The 12,823-nt window shown below is 34.0% G+C and overlaps 1 protein-coding gene and 1 non-coding gene across 4 annotated transcripts in view; both read left to right on the top strand.

The window, feature by feature from the left end:
* NCAM2 (neural cell adhesion molecule 2) overlaps nt 1-12,823 on the top strand; it is a 504,953-nt gene that overhangs the window by 221,075 nt on the left and 271,055 nt on the right. The gene's annotated exons all lie outside the window — the stretch shown is intronic.
* Nucleotides 11,878-12,041, top strand: LOC118910443 (U1 spliceosomal RNA). The gene has a single exon (XR_005023975.2). It is a non-coding gene; the product is annotated as a U1 spliceosomal RNA (small nuclear RNA).

Here is a 12,823-nt window from a genome sequence, read left to right as displayed (position 1 = left end):
ATTCCCCACTGAACAAATTTGAAATGATGCAGTGGGAGAAAAGTATATTTGTGCTCATGATGAGACTCTGAATCCTACTTCAGAATTCTGGTTATTGATGTAAGAATATGCCGTTGATGCTAACAATATATTTGGTAGTAGGATTAAACCCATACTATTAGTTAAAATTACAAAGCTTCCTGAATCTTCCATTGACTGAATTCAGTGTGTGTTCGTGTGTGTGTGTGTGTGTGTGTGTGTGTGTGTGTGTGTGTGTGTGTGGTCCTGTGACAGCCTAGTGCAGGGAGTTAAGAGAACAGCTCCCCATCAAGACTGGCTGGGATCAAGTTCCAGCTCTACCACTTACCAACTCTGGCAACTTACTTAACTTCTTGGTGTTTTAATTTGCTTATCTGTAAAATGTACATAAGACTGGTACCTACCTGATAAGGCTCTTAAAAGAAATGAATGAGTTGAACAATTCTCAGTACCTGTGAAGCTCCATAAAATTATTATTGCTGATCTTGTTATAAAGAGAGTTTTGGTTAACTGGGTATCTTGTTACTGACAGTGTTAGATCAAAGGTCATGCATATTTACATATTTACTAAAAAGAAACTATGCTCTAAAAAACTCCTTACAAATAATTCTCCCTCTAGATTTAAAGGAAAAAGTTATATGTGTGTATATATATATATATATATATATATATATATATATATACATACACATATACACATACAGAGAGAGAGAGAGGGTGAGAGAGAAAGAGGCTATGTGAAGGGAAACTTCAGGAGGTCCCATTAGCAATGAATGGTAATTTACAGAGTCAGCTGCTTTGAAAGTTATTTAGGAGAAATATACAGAACAGGTGGACTGTACGACCTGTTTGCCCTGTGAAAATTGTTATTTGAAATGACCCAATTTTCAACCTGAGAATTTTCAAAGTGACAAATTATGCTCATTTGGCTTGTAATGATGTTCTGATTATAGGCTATAAGACCAATGATGGATTTCCTTGACTTCTTAATGTTTTCAAAGCCTGTGGTGACCTTTCCATATTCAAGCATGTAGCAAATGTTTTCAGAAACAACTAAAAGTTTTGTAATTACATATTTAAATGTATATTTACTTTATTAGTATAAACTTAACATTCTTTATTTTAAATCAATCCTCTATATGCCTTAATCCTTACAGTATGCCCTTAATTTATTTATTTAAACAAATGTATGATAAAAGCAGTTTTAAGAATGACCTGCTTTCTCTGTCTCTGGTAAGATTAATGAAGCTCCAAATCAGAGACACTTTACATACACTTTCTACAAAATACATTGGCATTTTTTTTCATTATTTTAAAATTATTTTCATTAGTACATTCCCAGTGTTTATTGAGTTTCTGTTGTGCTGCAGGCATAAAACCGGGCACTGGAGATACAAATGCAAACAAAACAGAGCCAGTTACTGTCCTCATGACACCTATAACTTAGTGTGGGAACAGACCATCAACAATCTTACATTTGTGACTTGGTGGCATTTAGAAGACATAAATGAGATCACTGGGGATAAATAGAGAAGAAGATTGATTTTAACACCTGAGGAGAGTAGAAGCCAGTAAGAGTGAGAAAGAGAAACAAGTGTGGTGATATGAAAATCATGAGAGTGCTCTAAAGCACACTAGAGGAGTCTTTCCAAAGGAGGCGGTGGTAAAGTCCATAAAATGCCACCGATACGTCATGTATGATGTAGAAAAATGTAGGTTGTTGGGAATGTTGACAAAGCCTATTCATTGCAATAGTGGGAGTTGAAATGCAACTGAAGAGGATGTAGGAGTGAATTGGAAAAGAAAGTGGAGACAGTACACACAGACATTCCTAACAAAGCCTTCACTGAACAGGATGCAGAGCGTTGGGCTGTTCGAGGAGGGGATGTGGGTTAAAGGAGACAGACATCAGCATGAAATAATGACCTGTGGAAGGCTGAAATGATGGTGAAGGTGACAAAACCCCAAATGAGCAAGAGATGGTTCTAGCATGGGAGGACATGATGAAACTGCAGTTTGAGATCAGCAATACAAATCTAAAAATGATTACTAATGAGGAGAAGCTTGAAAGGGAAGAGATCCACAGGCCGGAGCACCAGCCTCAAGGTTTTATCTGTGTCTTATTGCTGTGAGGCCATTGAAATAGTGATGGACTAGGCGAAGGTACACAGCTAAGGGAAGATAAAATAATTGTTTTATATACTTATAAATAATGGGCTATTGCAGTTTCTTCAGAATAGTTTGTCTGTTTGAAATACTGAGCTTTGAACTAAACAAACAGATATTGGCCTTAAACATAAGCTCCTTTCCTTGACTATGCAAGTTGTCTGATGTAGTAATTCTATCCCCATCTCTCTATCCCAGTTCATCTAAACGGTTATGTCTCTGTACCATTTGTGTGTAGGCTGATCTATGTCCATAATGGACGTTCCAATTTTAACTGGATAAATGAATGGATTTTAGATGTATAATACCTATATTTTATTAAGTTATTTTTTTCCTTTTTATTTAATAAAATTTCCTGTAAAATATGCCCTATTTGAGCTATGCCAGGAGGAAGAAAAGATAAGGCTTTTTCACTCATCACTGGCAGAAAGGTTAGGTAGAGTACAGCCGGTCTTGGGGATCATTATGGCAGTGAAGACAAACCAAAATATGAGAAACCTCAATGAATGACTGAAAACAAGTAAAAATATATATTTTCATGATATCAGTTAATATCACAGTTGTATTTAGCCTTTAATAGATCAGATTCTGACTTTAGTGAATAGCTCTAACTTTTCTTTTATTAAAACCATAATTGTAATTAGCATATGGTTTTCCCTTACTTTATCATACCATTGGTCATTTCTCTAATTTATCAGAAAAACATTCCAGGCTACAATTACTTTAATGTATGGATATAAATGCATACACACATACATTTTGGCATATATACATATGGCACCATTTATAATCAGAGTTGCTGAGTTCTAATAGTGTACTAGGACTTGACTGAAGCTCTTTACATCCATTATTCATTAATTTTCTTAATGGGTAAGTATATCTCCCATTTTAAATATGAGAGAACTGAGACAGAGAAACAAAGTTTAGTTAACTTGTCCAAAGTTGTTTAGCTAGAAAGGAGCAGACTCAGTGTCATCCTCACTACTCTGTTACATACTCAGGTATCTCTGCAGAGCCTAATAGCAGTAATAAACTTTATTAGTCATTATGGTATTGAGAATTTGCAAAATTAAAATAATAAATGCAAGCTTATATATAATTTAATTCAGCATTTTAGAATATGAATAATGAATGAGAGCTGAACCCCATTTTGAAAGTGAGAAAACTGAGACTCGAGGTGTCCTTGACGATAATGAAAGGAGAGAAGTGATATTGTTAGTTTAGGGTGAGAGAACACATTTCACAGAAACCACTGAGGCAATAAAGGGAGAGAGAGCAGTAACAAGCATCGTTCATTTTTATTGCCGTATTTCAGTAGAAAAACAAATAGAGACAGAAGGAAATAAATGTGAATGAATGTATAAAATTGTTGAGATGCTGGAACTGTAATACTTAACTTAGTGTCCTAAAGTATAGAATACAAGAAAAAAGAATAAATCTGAATTAAGAAGTATTCTGTGTTTTTGCCTTTAAGAAAAATTGTCCTATAGGAAAGCTTCAGGTATTTTATCCTATTCTTAAATGTCTATACAGAAACACATGCATAAGAACCTAAAATATTCAGTTAAAAAACAGACTCAAAAGGAAAAGTAATTAGTTGATGGTGCATACATTCTTTTCAAAATCATTATGCTTTCCTTTCTTTTACAACATGGGATTCTGTCTGTAGTAAATCATCCTGGAGACATGAAATTCTAAATATTAACATTAATACATCATTAGCATATATTTTTTTATAGAAGAAGTAAAGAACAAAATCTAGAATCTGGAAAACACTTTCTGTTTCAGACAAAATGACTTAAAAGATATTAAATAAAAATTATTCTGATGTTTGATCAACTAACTCTTCAACGTGTATGTGACAGGCTGTGTGGCGTTGCACATATTATTGCTGTAGCTGTAATGAACAGTTCAGAGTGTGAAGACGAAATGTTTGTCAGACTCCAGCAATGTTTCTCAGTTTTATACTTCAGATAGAAAGGACATGACTGAATGTGAAGTAAAACTGTGTGATCTAAATAGACCTTACATATTTCCAGTGGGGATGGAAAGACTAAAATTTTGGTAGAACTCATTAATATCTGTGTTTAAATTAGTAAAATAATCTGGCTTCTAAAAATCTAGTTCGCATTCTCAGCCATCTTCAACTGGATCAGAGTGTGAAGATCTTCAACTGGATCAGAGCATGAACCTTGTGCGAACCTATGTGATGTGAATTCTAACTAGAAACACTTTGGCTTGAATAAGGCCATTTGGCACATTGGACATAGAGAACTGTCTCCCACCCCCATAGGACTTGCTGCTCTGGCTTTAGGGACTTTGTCAGATGATAGACTTCAGCCGTCAGAGCTGCTTAGGTATTGCTCAGCTCCAGAGAGTCACTGCAGCCCCAGGCATGTTCTGGAGGCAGCCAGCATCTAATGACTGACCTAGGTGGGAATAAGAGACCTGAGTGCTGAAGTCCAGCGCAGGATGACTCTGACAGGCCATTTTGGTTCCACAGCTCCCACAAGGCTTGCTGAACCCACTGGGCCGTCACCCGGCCTTGCAGTTGAGTTTTTCCTCCACCCAATCCCACATTCCTCCCTTCTCTTCCACAGGAGTCTTCCTTTGGACTAAGTATGTTTTGCAGTCTGCCTCACAGAAAATCCAAGTTATGACGTAAGAAGTATGGCACTCATAGCAAATTTACCATCTAGAGCCTAGGATTGTAAGAGTAAATTCTTTAGGAGCTGTCTGAGTCCATTTGGGCTGCTATACAAAATACCATAGATGGAGTGACATCTACGCAGCAGATTTACTGGGTACACTGTCAGAAACTGGAAGTCCGAGATCAGGGCGGCCCCTTGGTCACGTGGGGACCCTCTGTGGGCAGCAGACTTCCTTCATCCTGATGGGGCAGGAGGGCAGGATGCTCCTAGGATCTCTCGTCTAACATAATCACATTCAGCAGGGCTCCACCTTATGATCTATTCACCTCCCAAAAGCTTCACCATCTGATACCATCATGCTGGGTGCTGGAATTTCAGTATGTGCATTTTAGGGGGACACAAACATTCAGACTATAGCAGGAGCTCAGTGGGCAACTTACTGAGTGAATCAGACTAAGGACAAGATAATATGAGTGTGGCAGTGACAGTGTAGGGACCAGAAACATGAGAGCACAAGCCCCCTCAAAAACTCAAATTCAATCAAAATAAAATGTGAGACAAACAAAATATGTTTTAGAACCAAAAAGGAAGGCTCACTGCTGTTAAATCTTCAAAGCATAAAGCTATGGGTGGTGGGGGAAGAAAAGAAATAAAGCAATATTCAGGAATTTCAAATCTTAAACTGATTAACATGCTACATTTTCTAACAAAAATATGACTGTGTAAGGTCTAATGTAAATTATTTCTGCACTATTTTTGTATGAGGGACACATTTTGCTGAGTTCCTTCCAACTCTATGGCTAAATACTTGTTAGTATAAAAATGACTGAAGTCAGTAAGGATCTCACAGTAGGCTGTGTGGAGGAATTTGCCAGGAAAATTCTGAGGGAAAAGTAAAAAGCTCTCTTGAACTCAGATACAACTGAAATATCGGTTAGGCATGGTAAAATGACAAGCATTGCACATTTGGTGACAGAAGATGGCTCTGAATGTTGTCTCCATGGTTACTGTGACTAGAAATATAACTGATATTTTCCATACTTTGGTCTTTTTTTCTGTTAAATTATGTTAGTACTAATAGTGCCCACGTTACCTGGTTCATATCACTCCTGTGAGGATTGTGGGGATTAATGTATGTGGAAACACTTTATCAGTTTTATGTATATATATATAAAATATATATTATATATATAACATATATATATATCCTTTAGATTTTATATAAAGTATATGTATTATAGATAAGATTATAATATATATGAATGCATGTAGTATAACACATATATACTATAAAGTATATATACTTTATATAGAGAGTATAAATAAGGAATATATATATTCTTTAGAGTTTTTTTCAACTGCTTCCTACCTCTCAAGGAGAATTTACTTAATTTTTAAAAAATATGTATTTCCCTGTGGACACCTGTTCTCTTTTAGATTTTTAATATCATTTATTCTATTTGCATTTTGATACAATTAAAGTTAGTGTAAGTTTCTCTTTCCTATTTACTTTGATTTAGAATAATCATACATAATACAAAGAAAAAGAATATGTTTCAATTTAGTCAGAATGCATTTTACTGGGAAGAAAACTATATCAAAAATGCATTGAATTAGTGCTTTCATACCATGAATAGAGAGTGACCTTATAGAAAGATGAATTAAAATGCTTTGGAAGTTGTAAGTAAATCTATTAGTTCACTTAATAAAATCAAATGTTGGCCATTCAAGGATAGCAATGGGGAGAAAATGATTTTTACTACTCTGACTTTTGTCCTCAATTATCTTTCTTGTCAAGGTTCTGTTAATAATAACTACAGATCTGAAGACATGGGAGCAGAAAAAGGCACTGTGTTCTTTAAGGTTCCTGTCCAGTGTGGCTATAAGCTTGCCTGTGCTCTTCTGTATATGGTATACAATATACCCCAGATCAGCAGCACAAAGCTTGACACATAACAGATATTTGATAGCTAATTTCCTAGTGAATATAAATGTTAGAGGCCAGAACGGAACATTAAAAATGTTTTTACCTATCATATCAGGGATAAAACAAAAGGAATTGCAAACATAGAAAGCTGACATTCCACCTTTAACCTTGAGTTTGGTGGCCTCATTCGGAAGATGGACCTAACCAACACTGCCTCAATAGAAAACAAAATAATTGTAGAATAAAACTAACATATATACAAGAAACACACATACACTACTTCATAGGAATTATTTTCAGTATAATAGGATAAAATATATGTCAGATAGTGTGTAAAGTTTTATTCTACAAACTTGTCTTTTTGTTGTATCATTGTCTAAAATTCCTATAAATGCTTATGTTATGTGAGCTATTTAATGTCACATTTCATGTCTTCTGTTAGACAAAACACTTCATAATTAGAGTCTGGCCCATTGAATATTCCTCAGTATTTGTACAATGACTTATATACTGTAATAAGTATCCATTAAAGAGAAAACTCTAGGGTACCCTATAAAACTCTAGGGTAATTCAATTTTTCATAGTTTCATTGTATATGTATTAGCTCAATATCTTGGTTTGCTACTACATCAAGGCAGCTCCCCCAAATCTAAGGGGTATGTAATATAATGTCTCAATTTTTTTCTTTTTTTCTTATCTTCAAGAAAGTAGACCTTAAAAGACAGGAAAGAATAACAAAGGCAGAGTTGAGACTGGACTAACTTAGCTGACAGATCCAATAACTGTCTCTATGAAATCCTGGCTTAACCCCTAATAACAGTGCCTTGAAAGGATAAATAGAAAATGTACTTTGAAGAGGGGTGCTTTGCTTTGGATAACAATGAAATGAACTTACATTGGGTCAACACTTATTACATACCAGAAAACACTGCATGATGGTTCTCAGAAGCCGCATGACTCACGTAGTCCATCAACCCTTAGGAGTAGGTTCTGGGAATGCCAAATGAGGCACCACCATACCAGTAAGAAATTTGAAATCTTCATTATTTTCCATCAGTAGATTTTCTAGCTATATTTTTTCCAGTTCTAAGAGATAAAAAAGAAAACAATAAGTGGCCAGATAAAACTGTCAAGTACAATTTGTGAAGCCTTAGAAATTTCTGGAACAGGAAGTCAGATACACAGTAAGTGCAGATTACATCTTTAAGCAATGTATATATATGCTCTTTAACTTGTAATGCTGTATCCCATTTATCAGGCTATGATTTGGCTAAATTGGTGACAAGACTCAAAATGTGATTGTTCTAAAAAAAATCTTCTAATCAATGCAGTCCTTAACTTCTTTCAACCTCAATCTTCCCAGCAACATTTTGAACCCATCTTTGAGGAATAAAATCAGTCTTTCAAATTCGTGTGTGTGTGTGTGTTATCCTATGCTCTTCTAGCTTTAGACTACAAATTCCAAGTCCAGTGATAATGTGTCCATATATCTTTATTCTCCAACTATATCAGAGTGCATAGTAATGAGTAAATGATTGTAGAATACATTTTTATTATTCTAATGTAATTTTTACCTACTAAGCAGTTTTTTGGAAGAACATAATGAAAGTGGAGTATAATTGGATTTCATTGATACTTGCTGATATACTGTAAGTGGAAATAATTAGGTCCACCTCTATAAGAAAGCAGTTTTTCCATTTTTATCCTATTTATTTACCATACATGTTTATGATTTATAAGTTGATATTAGAAGATGTGAGAAATAAGACTCTGAATGTGATATGGTCCCCAGTTCCAAAGAACTTGTTTTTAGACTAACTGAAATAGTTGATCAATACCTAAAGACAAGATTACCCCAAAGTTCATGACATCTAATTATGCGGCTCCCTTTCCCTTTTAGCAAGGAAGGCCTCTTAATGAGACAGATGACATTTCCTGTGATGAGCAGGTGAAGGCCAAAATTCTAGAACAGCAGGTTTAAAACCTAAGGATCCTGCTCAATAATCAGATATCCTGCTCAGTGATCTCAATAATAACGAATGACCACAGGCATTTTTATGATAGAAAAAGACAATAGTGGTATCTTTGTATGATTAATTGATTGAAAGGAAGCATTATTGAGAAGAAAGAGAAGCTGGAAGACTCAGGCAGTTTAAATATCCACTAAGTGGATATCTGTGATCCTTAAACTGTATACACAATGTAGTTCACCTAGTAATTTTTAATATACATTATTTTAATCTCCCAAACTGCAGTGAAGTAGATAATGTAAAGCAGTGCTTCTCATCCCTGGATGCCCATGTTAATCCCTTGAGGAGATATACCCACCCTCAGATTTCTGTTTCCATTGGTTGAAGCCAACAGCTTTTGATCGGTTTCTAAAAGGTAACATTCTGAAATGTATATTACATTCTTCCATCTTTCTTATCAGATTAATATTGGATCTAATTATTTGATTCTGTGGTGATCACAAGTGCCAACTCTTTGTCTCTGATTAACGGAGGCTACTGAAGGGTGCAGACTTTAACCTGGTGTCCAAGAACACTAAGGATTTCATGTATTGAACTTTATTTAAATATTATTGATATTTTGGAACTCTTTTATTTATAGTTAATATTGCATTTATTCGTTTATTTGTATTTATATATAATATGTAAATGCATGTTATATGTAAAATTTAATTGTATTATACATATTACATGTATTTAATGTTTATATTTATTTAAATTATAATTATGAAACAGTTATCATGGTGTCCAGTGAGTCATTGACACAAAAATTTTTTTTAAAGTAGCAATATTAAGGACTCCTGTGTAAGAGTAGTTTTACTTTTAAGTTAATTGGCTCCTCACTGCTATGGTTTTTGTTTCTTTGTTTGTTGTTTGTTTTCTTATATTTCTTGTTAATAACTAGCTGAATATCTGCTTATTTATTTATTTACTTGTTCTTGCATATTTCACTTAGGAAATCTAAAGAACTAGCCTCCATACTCTAGAAAAATTTTCTGAAAGCTTGTGTTAGGTGCTCAAACTTCTTATTCATGGATTTAGTGACAGTAATTTTGCCAGTCTCAAGTTGTTTGGGGATATTGTTTCATAAAAACAATAATAACCTCATAGTAGTTTCAAATTGCTCATAAATCCCCTAGTAATATGACTCCTTTCTGGGTAAAAATTTGGCATTATATATTCCTGAATCTTCAGAGTCTAGAGCATTTCCTAACACATGGTAGATGCTCAATCGATATTTGATGAATAAAGGAATAAAAAACTTGAAGTGATGGTGTTCTACTGCAGAGGTCCTGGGCAAGGCAGGACTGTGAGGGCTTCACAGGTGACTGGTTATTGCCTGGAATAATTCTTGGAATTTGAAACAAATGGAATTTAAGGGTTTTCCTGATTAATTGATTTTTGTTCTGTCAGTGAGATTCAAATTTGGTTGATTTATAAAGGTAGAAGCTTGTTTTGGAATTAAGTTTACTAGTGTTTATTTTCTATGAGTTCTCCCTTTGGACCATACCAATTTAAAATTACTTACACCCATTACTTTTGTTTGTGTTACTTCTTATTAATTAACAAAAGATTTTGATGCTGTCAAAGAATATTTGCCATGTTTTAACTCTGAAAGTTTATTCATTCAATAAGTGTCTATTGCGTTTCAACAAGTATCTCCTGATATACTTGGTTACTACATATGTGCCATCATCATTTTTGAAATGTGTGTACTTACTGAGTCATAATTATTCTTTAAAAGTGAATCTACTATTGTCTTCTTTGTTTCTTACATTTTACCTTTAATCTCTGACTTTTACATCTACTACTACTAACATCTGAGCATGATAGTTATTCATAGAGAACCGTGCAAACAAAAAATATATAGAAAGTGGCTACTGCAGATATAGCCATATTTTATCTTTGAAATTTCCAATAGCTTTGTTATATTTGATAATAAACACACACTCTATAACCTTGTGCTACATAATTTATATAAATCAGTTAGAACAAAGGGATTTATTTGGAACCTTCTTTTGTTCACTTCTTTTTTTCTGAAATAACATTTTAAACCCTGAGGTAACTTTTACAGTTGGAGGAAAGGCCACACTGGATATCAGATGTGGATTCTAGCCAGTAATCTGATGGAGTCCTCTAACTGCGGCACTAAGGTTAAAATGGACCTCTTAGGTCTGCCATGCATATTTGCATAGACTGGATGAAACTGTCCACTTTACTTGAAATAACCTTTATTAGACTAGTGCTCTGTAACATAAAGCAAAAGATTTTAGGAAAAGTGTCATATTGCCAGTTTATTCATATCACTGCATACAACCATCTGGTAAACATTTTTCTTAATTGCTTTTTGGGTTGTTACATGAAGCAAGGAACTGCTGAAGCTCTCCTGACTGTAATTTCTACATTCATATAGGACTTATCCTTTGATAATAGTTACCTGCACATCCCATCTTTCTTTTATCTACTTTAAATTCTAACTTTCCTTTTTATAAGCACATATATCATTCTTTGTAATGATAGACATGTATGATATTTGATGGAGGTTTGTATAAAATTATGTATTTAAATTTATATATATACATATGTGGATATGTATGTGTTTGTATCTATCTATATGATTGCACATACATACCCTGTATCTAATGGGAAACATCCATTTCTTGTTCATGTAATCTACTTTAATGATGTCAAATTGGTAGTATTTCACCAAGTGATAAAAACTCAAATATAATTTAATACTAAAACTGAACATTATTTTATTTCCTTCATATGCCTTCAGGCTTTTTAATCATAATTTTCTTAAAAAACAGTGTTCAGTAGTTTACAACTCAGTGTTGCTCATCTTCAGCATGTCAGAACTGTGGACTAATCAACTGTGGACCTTTAAAATTATATTTCAATTTATTAGTGTCTGACACACTGATTGAATTAGAATATGCTCTAATATGTTCTAGACATGTACTTTCTTTCAAGTTTCTCACATCATTCTGATGTGCCTTAACTTTCTTGAGACCTACCGCTTTTTATGTAAATTACATCTTGTTGAAATATTGTTTCAAGTTTAGAGAATTTTTAGTAAATGATGAAGTTCGAAGACTATGCTTTTATACTTACCTGGCAGAGGAGAAACCATGATCAGGAAGGTGGTTTTTCCAGGGTGAGACTCATCTATCACACTCCGGATGTGCTGACCTGTGCAATTTCCCCAAATGCAGGAAACCAGACTGCATAATTTGTGGCAGTGGGGGACTGCGTTTGTGCTTTACACTGGGCGAAGAAAGAAAGAAAAAGACTACACTTTTTAAATTTAAAATAGAAAACTGTGAAATATAATCAACTCTATAAAGTACCCTTATTTATATGTTTGACCACTCTAAAGGAATTTCCAAAATCCTTAGGTTTTAGAGAAACTTTACCGTTTTAATAAACTTTAAGAGCACAATTAACAACTTACCCAGTTTCACATCACATAAAACACTATGCTCTTTTGGAAACAGTAGATAATTATCAACTATTGGTTGAATGAATGAATGGTGTTTAGAAGAGTAAATGGATGATAGAATGATGGTTATCTTGTTTCATAATGTTTTAATTTGCAGTGCATTATATTTCCCATTGTAGTTGTAAATTCTTATTTATGTATTAATAAACTCAGTTTGACTTCTTGATAGGATAGGTTTTCATAATATAAAGTTGTATGTGGGGTCTTGGAAACTTCTGTTATTACTAAACTCTTCAAACAATATTCAACAACTATTTAAATTATAGCTATATATGGACCAGTATAAAAGTCAGCCTACTTTATAGTTCATTCGCCTAATTCTTTAAAACTATTTATGCTTCACAGTGCTGCTGTGACTTTAGACAGACTCTTGAAACATGGTAAAATATCACAGCATCCTACTAAGTTTGAACATTTCTGTGCATCAGAAGAATATCCAGTAAATTCTTATGACAAATTTTTTTTTAATAATCCATTTCTAGGATACTGACTTTTATTACTTCATGTTATAGGTGTTATTATATGCTTCTGCAACCTACAACGTCATGCT

Source organism: Manis pentadactyla, chromosome 1, assembly GCF_030020395.1.
Source record: "Manis pentadactyla isolate mManPen7 chromosome 1, mManPen7.hap1, whole genome shotgun sequence".
In the NCBI taxonomy this organism is placed as follows: Eukaryota; Metazoa; Chordata; class Mammalia; order Pholidota; family Manidae; genus Manis; species Manis pentadactyla.
This window is presented reverse-complemented; position numbering and strand designations above follow the sequence as displayed.